Source organism: Platichthys flesus, chromosome 2 (assembly GCF_949316205.1).
Source record: "Platichthys flesus chromosome 2, fPlaFle2.1, whole genome shotgun sequence".
Lineage (NCBI taxonomy): Eukaryota > Metazoa > Chordata > Actinopteri > Pleuronectiformes > Pleuronectidae > Platichthys > Platichthys flesus.
This window is the reverse complement of record NC_084946.1, coordinates 24,132,681-24,148,588: the sequence shown is the minus strand read 5'-3', so window position 1 is coordinate 24,148,588 and position 15,908 is coordinate 24,132,681. Positions and strand designations below refer to the sequence as shown.

The window sequence follows — 15,908 nt, the reverse complement described above, 5'->3', positions numbered from 1 at the left end:
TTGGCGCAGGCAGAACGCGATATGAGAGCATATCACCACAACACAAACTGCTCCCTCATGTCAACTCGTACCCGCCGCACAAAACCCCAACTTTGGCAATAGCCACTCGTTACTCCACCGACTGTGACGCGGTGGAAGGGCGGATGCTTGAGGTTCCCGGCTGATCCGCTGCTATCAAGACATCCAGGCGCTCCGGTATTTGTCTTCGATCCTATAACAGTAAATTCCTCTCGGAGACACCTCGGAGCTCTTTGACTCGACCCCCCCCCCGGCAGCATGTGAATGTCTTCAGGATTCATTAGACGTCAAGTCTCGTAAAAACAGGCGTCTGTCTTTTTACAGCTGACTTAGCGTCGACGGTGCAACATTAAAAACATCCAGTAAACCTCCTTACAGACTTAAAGCCAAGGAGGAAAGTGGAAGCAGTTATTGAACACGATATCACCACTCTTAAAATCAAATATCCAGACCTTCCCCCCCCACCCCTTGTGTTTGCCGGGCCTAATAAATGAAACAGATTATTGGCACTTGCAGTTGCGTTACCCAGTTGCGGTTCAGAGTGTGTAGCCTACGAGTGAGTCCGTCTTCCTGAGAGGACACGGGGCCCGACTGAAGCGTCTCCTCAGCAGCAGGGACAAGAGGGGAGCAGGAGGAGGAGCAGACCGGACCGAGCTCAGAGCAAAGATCACCCGTGTTGCGTCCACTGTGGTGCTGATGCTGGCAGACAGGGAGGGCGGCCGCGGGCCCGTTGTGCGTCACTGACACTTGCGGGTGTGTGTTATTGGAAGCTGGTGTGTGGCGCTGAGAGTCACACAAACACACACAATTTGCCGATTCCATCTGTGCATTTACCCGGATTCCCAAATGCTGCCTTTTCTCCTTCTATGCAGGAAGTGTGTGTGCAACAACATGTGCCCTTTGCATGTCCTTGTGTGTGTGTGTGTGTGTGTGTGTGTGTGTGTTAACCATGGTCCCGCTACAGGGCCGTGACACAAGCTGTCATCTTGTCGCAGCGAGAGCCCGGCCGCTCGGAGAGAATAGCTGCGAGAGACGAAACAAGATGTCGCGGTTTAGGCAAATATTTACTCCCTGCGATATCAGTCAGATGTAGATTTAAAGAGGAGGAAGGAATAAAGGCTGATTCTGTCCATCTCCCCTGCTTATCTCGAGCAGTGTGTCAGGGCCGAGGCGTAATTAAAGTGCATCCAGAGCGGTGATCCATTAAAATGATAGCGTGCAATCCTGCGACCGGCAGGTGCTGTGGTCAAAGCAATTGACCCCCGAGATTATTGAGGTGCGATACAGCGGGAGAAGGGAGAGGTCCCCGGCAGAGACCGACTGTCTGTCCTGTTAGTGTTTACTGTGTTCATTAAAGAAAAAGCTCTTTCTTCATGGTCTGTCGGTGATAAAGCAACATGAGCGACAACAGTGTGTGTGTGTGTGTGTGTGTATGTGTCAAAGAAAAGTGTAAAAAGGTCAGAGAAGACGACTTGTTTACTCTCACAGCAGAAGTCGTTTATCGATATGTTTGATATACATCCATATATATATATATTTACTTTAATTGTGATAAAACATTTAGATGCATGTGTAGGTCATTGTTATAGACAGTCTACGAGTGGTACAGTATAGATACAAAAACAAAATGGGGCCCTGCTACATTGCTTCTCCGACGATACAGATAAATATAAATATGTCTTTCCTCTTCTTATCAAAGTTTTCTCTTCATCTTGAAAAAGTCCAGGTTCTGCAAGAGAAGGGTTTTGTCTCCTTCTTTGGTTTTGATATTTTTTGAAGTGGAGGTCAGGAGTAATAAGAAGAAGAATTCCTCTCCTTCAACACCTTTCGGAGAATCTTCTTTTGATGAATTATGAAACTTCAGCCTTTGTACCCTGCACTCCAGGTTAGGCAATAATTACATATATCTTTTTTATCCCTGCCAGGGAAATAAATAAAAATTTGCAGCTAAAAACCTTCAAAAAAAGCTTGAACCACATGTGGAATCGACAATAAGTGCATTAATAAATATGTGAATATAAAAGAATATGGAAGGTAATGAGGCTGTGAATGGAGGCATTAAAGAGAACTGAGAGGAGCCGAGGAGGCAGCAAAGGGGATAAAGGACTCACAGTAATGATTAGCTTTAAAGGCAGTTAGAGCTCAGTGATGTCCCGGAGGCAGCAGTGAGACAAGAGACGCTCAGTTGGCTTCACTGATAGTCACAGATATCTGTAAAATATTCCTATTAGCGTGAGGATATTGTTTTCATCACACAGTCGTCCTGCGAGACACGATAATGAAAACTCCAGACGGGGATGTTGTGAGTGTCGAAGGCTTTTTTCACACTTTGTGCATGATTCCGATGTTTGGGCAGCGGTGTGTCGGATTGGTGCCGAGCCAGAGACTGATGCAGCCGATGAGGACGACTTTAACTCTTATTGACATGAGCTCTGTCCCTCTGCTGTCCAGTGTGCAACCCCCCCCCCCCCACACACACACATGGCACTGTGGCCATGTCTGTTCTCAGGACTCACTCACAACATAAAGGCCACAAGCAGGACTGCCAAAAAAAATGATGGCGGTTCAGAAGAAACAGAAGACGACAGCAGAGGGAGTGCGTAAAATGACGACTCCGTACCCCCCCCCCCCCCCCCCCATTCAACATGTTGACCCAGCCTCCCTCTCCATCATCTCGTCTCGCTCCTCCTCCTCCTCTCCAACGTGACTCTCCCTCTCTCTGCCCACCCCCTCCACAGTGAGGCAGTGGGATATCGAACTCCAGGATATGTGTGTCCAGGCTGGTTCATGTCCACCTGCTCCACAATACATCCATCTACTGGAATGGCTGTAACCGTTGGCATGTACTTGTGAGTACGCAACTCTCAGCAGACAGAGAACGCACAAATCATGTTGAACCCCTTAGTGTCCTTACTGTAACCAATGCACTAAGGTTCAATTGATAAGGACCAGCAACAATGGCTGGATTACCAGTGTAATGCATGACAGTAAATCACAGTCATTACCTCCACAAAGGAGGTTATGTCCCCCCCCCCCCGCCCGGTTTATTTGTTTGTTTGGGTTTTGGTCAACAGGATTAAGCAAAATCTACTTAACAGATTTTCTCAGAATTGGGTGAAGGGGGGGGGGGGGGGGGGGCCACAGGCCAAGACAGGATCTCGACAAACCCGGAGAATACATACACAGACATGAAGAGGACATGCCAACTTCACACAGGAAGACCCAGTACCAACCAGGATCAGAACCAGGAACCCTCTCGCAAACCACTGCACCAGCCTGACGTCTTCCTAACCCTCTCAAACCCCAACGGAGCTCTGCCGCCACTCGTTAGGTTTCCTGCTGCCGATCCCCCCCCCCCCCCCCCCCCCACACCCCCTCACGTTAAGTGACGTCTGCCGCAGCGTGCTGCTCTGAGAACCACCAGCTGGCGGCTAAGCCTCCTGCCCGCAGTGCCCCGGAGTTTATCAGCGTTTTCAGCATCAATGTGGCCAAATCCCCTCGACCCCTCCATGAAAGTCAAAGTCAAAAGCTGCCGTCGCAAAGAGGCTCGAGTCGCTGGAGCCGACCTCCTCCCTTCCCCTCGCTCGCCCGCTCGCTTGCCTTGATTACACGCAGAGGAGCTCATGGGCAACCTCTTGATCATCATCTTTCTGCAATCGGCCAAACATCCCTCCTTCCCCCTTTTCTCCTCCTCCTCCTCCGCTCTCTCCTGCATCCTTTCCACTTCTAAAAAGCCCCTGCACTCCCCTCCATTACACTGATAAGGCTAATCACCCCTCCGGCTGGTGTGCAGCCATGGGCCCGGGAGAACATGTCGGCAAGGGGAGATCAATGGAGTACATCAAAGGGCCGGAGCAGCACACACAAAGCACCGCGGCACAGGGCCCGGGAGATCAGGCTGCTGCTCCCTTACATTTTTCATGAGATGATCCACCACTGTTCTGTTCTCGTGGTTTGAGTGCAGGGTGCTTTTAATGAGCTGGGCAGCAGCAGGAGATGCTAACGCTGGTGGCAACACCCCGAGAGCTTGTAAGCACACGTGCATTAGACGCAGCCGTGCACACGTAGCATGCGTGACCACCAGTGCACGCACGGGTTGATGCTGCATAAAACGAGTGGCTGCACACAATCCCGCAAAACACCCACACGGGGGACGGCCATGTAGTTGTTCCTACGGCTCCATTAGAGGTTCATCTATTATAGATCAGCTGCTCATTAGCGGGGGGGTAGTTCGCTGGTGCTAGAGTAAGGGCAACGCTTTGCCAGCTCAGCTCAGTAGCCGGCGTTCAGCTCCGGCCCTCCTCACTCCATCCTCCCTGAAGGCCAAACAGCCTCGGAGCAGGAGAGTGTGAAGTGCAGTGTAGAAGCCGGTTCCTTTAAGGGGCAGGAACGAGGGGATATGAAGGAAACGCTTAAGCTCTCGCTCTCGGAAACCTCGTGAAGAGTAGCGGGAATGAATATTTATGAGGGGATCTGCAGAGGGAGGTGACCTTTCAGTCAGAGAGCGGTGTTCACCTTAGCACCGCGCCTGCACCTTCCACATGACATTACCTCTGCCACTGGACAAAACAACAAGATATGTGACAGAAAACTAAAAGAGTTTCCTTGTACCTTGTGGAAAGTTTTCCAAAAAATAACAAGTGTTGATTTGCGGTTTCCGGTTGCTCATAATAAAACCTGACAGAGGCTCCATTTCTCCGCTTCATCGTGAAGTGACTAAAAGTCCTGAGTGCTGCACACGTTGGTTTCTGATCCGCACACGCAGCTCTCAGTCACTTGCACCTGTCGTCCACAGAACAGAGGAGATAATCGAGATACAAATCGGAGGAAGGAAATCGTTCTCTTGGAACAAAGAGGTATTGACTCAGTCAAAACAACATTCATCAGAACTCGGGGAAGAATCAAACTTGGACAAAAGGGAAAGCAATAACGCCGTGTGATTTTTCTCCCTAATGAAATGGACTCGGGGAAAACATGGAGAGCTGCACGTACTGGATTCTGAATGACACAGCACAATGCTTCTCTTTCGGGAAACAGAGCAACAGTAATTCATTCTGAAAAGACCATTGTAGTTTAATCACCCTTGTTTACATATCGAGCCATATGTGGAACTATTTTTTCTTTTTGAGCTAGCAGCGTTTTCTTTTCAAACATAAAGCTTATTTGCTTACACGTGGAAACGGTTCAACACACAAATGCAGCTTAAAAGTTAAACAAGCACCTAAGAGTTTATAAAACTATAAATATCATGAAATCAGCAGCAGACGCTCAACTTTTCTCTCCTGTTATGTTTTATCCTAATTTCTAATCACTCAAACATTCTCCCGCCCGTGTTCTCTTTTCAGTCATTTGATTTTCCTCCACTGTTATTCAGGCAATTATTATGTGTATATTGTAATTGAAACCTTTCGCCCACACTGTCTCGCAAAAACATTCATCGTTATTTGTCAAATTCTGTATTTTAATAAAAGGTGAGGTTGTGTTGTTAGTTTTTGACACAAAAACAGAACAAAACCACAGAGATTTGATTCAGCATTTACTAACAAAGAGGTTTTAAATACTGCTTTGAGAGAGAAAACTGCTTTAACAGGGTGAGACGTGACAATCAAGGCTTTTATCTCTTCACCGCTTCCCACAATGAGAGATTCTTCCTCTAAGAATGTCTTCCTCTGTGGAGCAGGTCAGCATCTGAGAATATGAAGACACTAAACGGTTTTGGTTCTCCTCCTTCACACCAGTCTCTCAGTCACTCGAAACACTCCAGGCTTAATACACACATGGAGGGTTTAAGCTGCCGTGGACAGAGTCTCAGACCAGTCAGGATCCTCTGCAGCCTCACACTCTCTCGATGAGTCTCCACCCGAGGCAGCTGAACAGGGCAGGTGAGGATCAGTGTGGGGGACGGCAAACACACAACTCCTTAAAGAGAGACGCAAAAGGCGTGGTGGTTGCAAAAGCAAAAGAGTCAGCGACCACACCCAGAAGTGACTCGTCCCAGGTGTATCGTGGGTTGACCCTACATGACCACACAAGCTCCAGCTTATGCACAGTTGCATTCATCACTGGCTGTCGTTAATCTGTACAACGCTGCACCTCAGGAATGATAATGACTCCTGTTTGTCTGCAGGTGAACTCACAGGTTGATTTATATAGGCAAGTCCCTCCGAGGTGAAAAAAAACCGAAAAAACTATAATGTTGATTTTGCAGGTTTAAGCAAATAGCTGGTTAAGGAGCAGCTCCGCAGCAGCAGAGTTTCTGTGTGCATAGTGGTTTTTCCAGACTCGTTTCAGGTCATCGTGACATTTTAACACTGAAATCTAATCAGTTAATCTATGAGCTGCAAGTGAGTGAAATTTGAAGAATTTCCCCAAAGGCAGATTTGAGATTTTTTTCTGCAACCGACACTCATTCAAGGGGTGAAAAAAACCAGTAACTCTTATTTCTCACGATAAACTGTAACTGACTCTAAAGGGTTTAGTCGAATTTTTTGTTTGGAATTTATTTGGACGATTGATGAACATTAAATCATCACAATTGCATATTTTTGTGAGCCTGAGTTTATTGTCATTGTTTTTATAAGACCTCGTTGTGCAGGTCTTTCAAACAGATGATTAAATCAAGGGGAATATGAATTGTCAAAAACACTGTTCGCTACGTTAGCCCAACATTTTATCCCGGCTATAACACATCTAAGTAGGGAAATACAAATGTCAAGAGATCGTTGCAGCTTTATGTGTCCGACAACTCAGAGGTAACAAACTGTGTCCCGGACTTTTTACACACACAGCAACCTTAATGTGTGGGTCATTACTCAAATGTCACAAGGGCAATAAAAGGGCAATAAGCTGAAGTGCAGGCCAGCAGAAGAGTTAGGAGTTTAAATGAAAGTGTTTTCTGCCGCGATATCACAAGAGGACACAAGACAAGGTTCGACTCCAGGTGATAATAACACGCTGAAGAAGAGGCCGAGTGGTAGGATGGGGCAGGCACATGCGGCCCACGTTTGACTTCCTCTCACACACACGTTGATGCCGCGATATGCTCTGGTCCTTATTGTCGCCTCGGGGCCTTAAAAGTAGAGAGCGGCTCTGTGATGTGTCCTCTGCCTCGTGTGTGTCTCTGATTTACAGCTACTCGTTTTATGTGAGAATTGAGCCTGTCACATCAGAGCCTCACATTCCCCCCCCCCCCCTCCACCTTCGATGGACCCCAAACTGCGCCTGGAAATCAACAACAAGCTACGACCATCGGCTTCACAACATGCACGTGTGCGCGTGCACGGTGAGAAAGCTCCATGCGTCAAAAACAACAAACAAAAAGCACGAACTCAACGCCATGCCGTCGAGGGAATCGTGCAGCTCGCTCTTTGTGGTAAATGAAAACCATCTCTCGCAGTGAGGATAGAGTCCCAACTCATTTTCTGTGACTTAAGTTGAATGTGAATCTATTATTTTTCTCACTCTGGATGCGTGACCTACTTACACTCTCTCTCCCGCGCGCACACACACAGACACACACACACACACACACACACACACACACACACACACACACACACACACACACACACACACACACACACACACACACACACACACACACACACACACACACACACACACACACACACACACACACACACACACACTCACCCCTTCACTTCTAACTGCCACTACAGTGAGGCGTGGCGTAACTGCCTGTCTGTGTGTGTGTGTGTGTGTGTGTGTGTGTGTGTGCATCACCTGTGGAGAGATGTTTTCCCATCTGTGAAAAGAGAAAACAAGTACATGCATGCCGCCCATGTTTCCACATCTCTCTGCTCCTCGGGAGGCGTGGAGCTGCTGAAAGACTTCTCCTGGGACTAATACGCGTGCACACATACAGTATATCCATACGCCCACGCAACGCACGCACACATCAGGGTGCACACGGAGCGCCGGCTGTTGCCAACAAAGCGTTGCCCCGCTTGCCTGTCACCCGCATTCTCCTCACTTCGCTAACAATCGTTAGGATGAATTCAGGTTCTTCCTGATGAAAGGAAAAGAGGAGAAACTCAGAGTGAACACATCTGTAATGCACAGTGTGTGTATAGGTGCTGTTCAATGTGAGAGAGCATGAAACCGAAAGGAGCTCTTTAATTTCCAGGGTGCAGAAAAAAGGGCTCAAACCACAGGCAGCTTCCTGTCGTGGCTGATCTGACGGGGAAATGACTTCAAGAGGGCAATTAACGCACAATAACGTTAATAAGCATGTTCTGTGCATGTGGCGACACGTGACGCCGGCACTTCTGCTTAATGAAATAATGGCCACCCGAGCACTGACGGGTAAAAGAGAGTGAGGTGCAAGTGTGGACGCACAGTGATGCAGCACACTCGGTTTTTTAGTGATCGCTACCTGCACACTCTCATTTCCACCACATCTCCATCTCCCTTTCCAAGCATCCTCCCTCCCAACAGCCCCCCCCCCTTCCTCCACCTCCCTCTCTCTCTCTCCAAGCAGTGGTCCGTGACATTATCCATCCAGTGAAACTCCCCCCCCCCCCCCCCAGGAGAGCCATATCGGCCGCCCCGACTCCACAGGGACTCCATTACCTTTCCGCTGAACGTCTCCGACAAATGGAGAAATGACAAGAACAAAATGTGTAGTGTCTATTTGTCCTCAGCGAAGAAGATGAGGAAGGACAAGGAGATGATGAAGAAGAGGGGAAAAAAGGGGGGAGAGCGGTGCAGAGGGGGCCGATGAAAGTGAAACAGCACCGCACACACACTCACCTCGTCACTGACAAGCAGCGAATCCTGCAAATTCAAAACATTCACAAGAGGGTTCGCTGCGGTTTGATTTGTTTTGGCAGCATCACCAGAGGGAATGACAGAGTCTGCATAAAGAGGGTGAGGTCAACTGACATCCGGCCTGAGGTCAGTCGCTGCTCACTGTAACGACCAGAATCACCTCCAAACTCAAAACCTTCACGTCAGTGGGATAATGTCTGGTAGCTGTGATGTGAAGTGTGAGGAGCAGAGTCCTGCACCGGGGTCCGGCACCCACGGGTTCCCCCACAGGTAGCCCGCACAAAAGTTGTGTAACTGGTAAAAAGGGTGTTTATATCTGGACTGTTCCAAGATCACAAGTCAACCGACAAAAACAGGAGGACATGGAGGCTATTGCCCTTTGGAAGCGAGTGTAGTAAGAGTGGTTAATCACAGGTGTCGCATCGGGTTGGTCAGAGCTCAGTGGGGAAATAATGGACCCGACTGCCAAGGAAGGAATATTCAGAACCCTGGATCTGGCGTCAGAGCTGTTTTCAGTAGATCCATGAAAATATAATCAGCAGCTCACTGAGACGGGCTGAGAAACTTAGCAGATTAATACAAATCCATCAAAATCTACTTTTCTCCCTCAAACTCAAAGATCAGCTGATAACTGCAAATTGGGAGTTCATAAGAACAATCTACTGATTATGTAACTTCCTGTTTAAATCTTTTGATGGAAACACTGCTACATATAAACAATATATATATAATTTACAATGAATTAAAAGTGGCTTCACCAATTCGAAGCCACTGCCTCTAGTTTGTGGAAAAAGATTTTTGTAAAATGATAACACATGAATCTCATTAACTGAATCCTGCACTACATCACTGCAGTGTGAACCAAGCAGGGAGAGCATCTTGTGAGCAGGTGTTGTTCAACTAATGTCGTCTGTATGTTCATAGTTTTTCACCCACGAATATGTTTCTATGAGGAGAAGCCGGTCCGGACCATTCTGTTCATGTGTGCTCGTTTGATAAGTGCGACAGGAGATGGAGTGATTATCATGAATCACATGCTCAATGCTTTTCCCCCAAATCACCTGACCAGTTTTGCACATTTATACTTCTAGTGCTTGAGCTGGTCCTTGTAATTAAGTCATTAAACCAGAGCTCTTGGATTGTGCAGCTGCAGCGTTGGGGCTTAAACTCGTCTATAGCACTTTTTACTGCAGTTATCCGTTGTCTGTATTTGGCAGGGGGGTGTTAAGATAACAAAAAGAGTGTTGTTTTAATGCTTGAAGAGGGAGATTGAATTGCCATGTAATGGTTCCTGCTGTCGACTCTTTCTGAATTAGAGTTGCAGACTCTCTAAGAACAGTCACGTGTCTTGGAGCCGGTCATTAGACGACAATGAGCTTCAGGCACTCGTGAACCGGCTTCAGTCACCGTGGTTGGAACATGATCCAGACGGATGGCTCACTGTCCCCGTGGTGGCCGGGCAGCCGGGCAGCCGGGCAGGGTTAAGTCCTGGTGTCTCCACGTTGACCAACACATTCTTCATCGTCTGATTCATCACAGCCAGAGGATGCACCGGATTTGACACCGTGCACACAGTCGCTCCCTGTGGCTGATATCTAGAGTAGTGGTGACTATACTACTGTGGTTTGTCCACACAGGGACGTCTACATGAAGTAGAGCTACTTATCCACGTAGTTATAAGGGAATTGACTGAATTAGGTCTGTGACACCAACAATGTGGGTAATTGGAGGCTGTGGTGAGCTGACACTCAGGCTCAGGTGTGGTTACACGAGGTACACAAGGCTGTTTGCAGTGTTTGTAATGCAATAGGCTGCGTTAACACACCCAACCTGATGAGACACAAGGTCAAGCACTGAACATCTCTAAAAACCTGACCGGCAGCTGCAGCTAACGTTAGCAGCAAGCCTGTAGCCACAGAGAAAAGAGCTCGAACGCTTCATGGACGGCGAAAACTTTACGTAACGCATCCACAGCTTCACTGACAACCACTTAAGGTAATTCATTCACCAGTTGGTTGAGTTACAGCTGGAGAAACTGTTCTTTTTTCACTTCAGGAGATGAAACAGCAAATTTGCCCCCCAAAAAAAGCACAGCTGAGTAACGATTCAGAATTCCAGGAACCAGAAGTGGCACCGATATAAACATACTTCATTCTATTTAGAGATTCAACATGAAATCATCTGCAGGAGCTCTCCTGAAACCTTACACCTGAATGTGTCTCTATGCATGCTGGTCATTTGTCAGCATCATAATGGAAGCGTGCATCTAGAAGCTGCCTGTCAGGATATGGTAGTTTGTGGGGGGGGCTCCTCTGTTATGACACGATGTTGGCAGGTGCTGTCCCTCACACGTGTCTCTGCAGTGGACGAGGACTGGAGCCTAATGGCTGCTCAGACTCTGCCAATGTGAGGAGAATATGATGGCACACATCAAAATCAGTCCACTCCTGTAAACTACAGAGAGAACCGACTGTGGTCAAAACAAGAACAGAAGCAGATGCAGCCGTTTAACCACAATTCATATTATTCTGAGTCATGCGCCTATACACCACGGATTAAAAAGAATGGTGTCCGCTACAAGTTTGAGTCTGCATATAAAACACAAATGCACGGGAGATTAGCTCGGGAGTTGCCCACCCCCGGATTCCCTCTTCTCCCACATAGAGATGCAGCGTCAACTTTAAGTAGGTCAGTTTTTCTTTTCTGGAGAATATGAAGTGGTGAATTTACGAGAGCCATGTTGGAAGTAGATAGAGTGTCTTGATTTGAATGCAATCCTCAGTTATCAGGCGTGTGTGTTTGTTTTCATGTGACTCAGACTCCTCCAGCGGCAGAGGCAGGGCCACGGCGTTTTCAATAACACAGGTTCTGGAGTCGTCAAGGCAGAAAAGCCCTGCGGCTGACAGGGAGCATTCCTCCGAGCTCCCGGGGGACCACGTCCTTATTGGCTGGCGTCTGAGAGAAGCCCAGAATCGCCTTTTTTACGACTCTTCCCTCTAACCAGGTTAATGCTGCCTTGAGTGATGCCGGCAATTAAAGCCAAATCTAACATTTATTACTGCACGGCGGTCACCTCTCCGCGGACCTCCCCCGTGCAGCAGCTGGGATTCAGCGAGGCCGAGGCAGACGCGGCCGCTTGCAGAATGACTGTTATCTGTCTGGATAACTAGCACGTTAAGGCCAGAAAGGTCAGCGGCATCTACAGAAGCATCATGTGCACACAGGGGCCTGAGGGGAGAGCTGCACCGGAGCCTGGTGCTGTGTGTGAGCCTGATCTGATTGTACCGAGGCTCGTTTCAATTCATTTGATCTGAAGAAAGGGAGACATTCTTTTAAATATTATAGGCTACAATTTTTACAAATGGGTTGAAGGAAGGAAATATGAGTTGGTTTCCAATATTTTTTTGCTGTAGCTCTTCGGAGCCAAGAAGGATTTACATTACAAACATTCTAAAAAAATAAATATTCAAAATACTTGGAGCACGTCAGAGGAGACCAGCAGTCCAACCCGAGGATATGTGATTAACTGTGATCAAACCCACAGAGAGGGAGTTTATTGGTTATTCTGAGTGTAATTCTCACACTGTCGGGCTCCACCACCATAGATCTTAATCAAATGCGGCCTGGGGAGTTGGTCATATGAAAAACCTATAGAGCTAATGAGGTGGCCTGGGAGCAGAGAGTGGAGTCAGTGATGTGGTGCCACTGCAGAGAGTTCATGATAATTAGCAATGGCTCAAAAAAACCAAAGACCAAACCCTCTGACAGTGTTGACGACATTGTAAAATGGAACCAACTTTAAAATTCCCAGTCTATTTGCAATTCAACTTTAACTGATTGATCATGATGCTTTTATTTGTATATGTAGTGCAGGTAGCATACTGATGGAGATGGAGCAGGAAAATGAACTAATCCAAGGTTTTCAAATTTCTTTGCATCTTAAAAAGGTTTTAAAAATGTCCATCTTGTTGTTTAAGCTCATGAACTAGTACAACAACAACATTTTAAATTCCTGTAAATAACATCGAAGTGCCTTTAAAGTCATTTCATCATCATTAATCCTTTTTCGTTTCTTTAACCAAATCAATTCTTGATTAAAGGATGAAATGCTCAGTTTGATGTTTGGATTTATTTATTTTGTTTCCATCAAACTCAAACTGTCATGATGCAACTTGAGCAAGTTTCAAGAGACAGCAACAGAGATTTGAGTGAAATGACAGCAATATCTTTAAAAAATGTAAATATCACAGCTCGGTCATCCACCAACCAGAAGGTCGGGGGTTTGGATCTGATCGGAGAGTTGATCGAAGTGCCCTTGAGCAACACACTGGACCCTGAATTGGTCCTGACTGCTGAGCTGGCGGTCTGTAATTAATCCATGATAGAGAAAGTGCTGCACATTCATGAACTGTAGGAAGGTGCGCGTGAAGGTGTGTGTGTGTGTGGGTGGGGGGGTGGGGGGGGTATTGTACAGTGAAGTGCTTTGAGTGGTCATCAAGACTAGAAAAGTGCTTTATAATTACAGACTGTTCACCAATGCTTTTAATTCAAGAACCAGGGTTTTCCATTCATGCAACAGCTCCTCTCCTCCGTCCAACACCAACGTGATCCTGGTAAGTAGCGAAGAAGCGTTCAGAGATAGTCGCTGATAAAGGTGGAGAGTGAGTGAGTGACAGCGGGGGCCGGTGAATGGACGAGCGAGTGTAAGCTCCAGCGGCAGATAAAGAAGAGGAACGACAGGAGCAGGGAGTCAGACGGGCAGACAGCTCGATCGCCTGCTGCTCACAGCTTTGTCCGCTGGAAGCCATGTTGGTGTGTAAGATAAAAGACGCGTCCCTCTTTCTCGGGGAAGCTGCAGGAGGCCGCGCAGCCTTGTTAACCAGACAGGCAGCCGGCTGCGTCCCGGCACTCCCCGCTGCATATTTACTCAGGCTGATTAATGGATCCTAATTCTGTGGCTGTCGTGACTGGTGATATGTCTGGAGACTTTCTCGCTGATAAAGCTCTGGTTTTTCAACGTCTGGCTCACTCAGCGATGCTAAATCCACATTTTACACTCTCAACGTACTCGTGAAATCAATATGTGGTTCTCCTGTGCTCGTAAAGCTTTCAGCAATTCCAATTCAGATTCATTTTTTTTTTTTTGTTCTAATGTCATCGCAGCCTCCGGTGCTTTACACCTCAAAGAAAGAGAAACTTCTCAGGCTGATTAAACTTAGTTTCACAAAGCTCGCAGCGATCACACAGCATGAGAGACTTTGCTCAATTTTAATGCCTCGCACAAAATGTTCCTTCCTGAGGAGATGCAGCGCTTCAATGTGTTTTTTTTTTTAAATTATATAACCAACATTAATGCACAATCATTCCACATTTTAAAGGACATTTAGGGGTTGAGCCACCTGGTGTTTCAACGTGTCTTGGACCTTGCAGTCTCCTCGCCACCAGCGACTGCTGATTAACGGGGAATCTTGAAACCGGTTCTCATTTAAAAAAATCTATGCTGAGAGCAAACCCCTCTACCAGTACATGGCCTCCCACTCAGGGACATCTCCCGTCCTCTCCTGTCCCTGCATTTCCTCAGAGACGTCTGCTTCAGCTCGGACTGTCTCACACACACACAAGGAATGACTCAGGACCACCACACTCAAAGAGAGCCCTTCAGAGGCCAGATCCGCTCCTGCAGATGTGTTCAGGGAACGTTGGTGAGGACAGTGTTTCCCCCACAAAGCAGCTGCACGCCGCTCGGCTCCTTTCACTCCTGCCCCAGCTGTGTTATCGTCAGTTCATCTAATGAGTGTCAAAAAGTTGTTTAATCACAGATGAGCGCAGCAGTCGCACATCACTACTTGTAACCTGTCACCCCCCCCCCCCCCCCCCCCCCCGAGTTCCCCTCTTTTCACTTGCTGCAGGAGCGTGTTGCGACAGTGACCCCTGTGACACAAACAAAGCGTCGTCTGGGCGCCGAACCAACACCCTCCTTTTTCTCCGTTGCATCTGCAGGTTTGCTCCTGCTCCGTGAAGCGGTGCCAAGGTGGTGCTTGAGCGCACAGGCACGAGCATGTCGCAGGTTGAAGCGGATGCGGCTACGCGTTCAGAGCCAGCAGCTGCCTCTTTGTGGCCGGGCCCCGGCGTCATGTGGCACCACATCAACCTGCTGGGGAGTCGCTGCCTGCCGGGCTTCAGGAGCAGGAACCTGGGCAAGGCAGACGTGTCTGGAAGGGAACCTGATGGATGTGCTGTTGTTTCAGATGGTTGTCGTCTGGCAGATGTTGCCCTGCTACTCTGTCACTCTTGTTTTTTTTAATGGGAGGGGGGGGGGGGCTTTGCGCTTTCACACAAACAGTTCACATTCCAAAACAGAAACAAATAAATGCTTTTGCAGCCAGGTTCCCTTTTTTAAGAGACCCCCTGAGGGGGCGGGGCGGCGGAGGGGTGCGTTTGTTTATTAAACCGAGCACCGTTTTTCCGTCTGTAAAGGTAAACAAATAGCTGTGCCTCACCGGGGGAGTGGCGGAGGGTGTGTGGAGAGAGGCAGATGTGAAGGAAAAGAGGGATCGAGGGAGAGAACGCAGGAGGAGAGCAGGAGAGCAAGTCACCAAAGGACACCGGGTGAGTGACAAAACCTTATTGGATTTATTTGTCTTGCTCAGCTTCTCAGATGAATCTCATTTATTGTGTCTGACAGCGAGGGAAGTGCACATCAAAGAGAAGGCCAGCACTGACAAACCTCTTTCTCCTCATAATGAACGAGAAGCAGGTCCTCATGTGGGAATCCTTAAGCCAGACAGATACTGGTGCATTCAGGGAAAAGCCAAAACAAATCAATCCCTTTGCATGAAGAGACATTTCACTGATTAATGTCCTATTTTTACAGGAGCTCGAGAGGGAAACAAGGCAAACTGTCGCAAGGGAATTGAACCCGTGACACCACGACTGTGGACGTCAAGGTCTGAGAGACTCTCTGTCAATCAACATGACAGCACATCTTGTCAGTACACGACATGTGATATTTCCCAGATGTTGTCACGACAGATGCTGACATGTGAAAGATGAGCTTTGCTGAAGTTCAGGTCTGGTTTCCTCTCTTGGAAGTTTCGTGG

At 47.8% G+C, this 15,908-nt stretch overlaps 1 protein-coding gene across 2 annotated transcripts in view; it reads right to left on the bottom strand.

Moving 5' to 3' along the window:
• Nucleotides 1-15,908, bottom strand: part of LOC133970389 (membrane-associated guanylate kinase, WW and PDZ domain-containing protein 3) — a 130,254-nt gene that overhangs the window by 70,361 nt on the left and 43,985 nt on the right. The window lies entirely within an intron of this gene.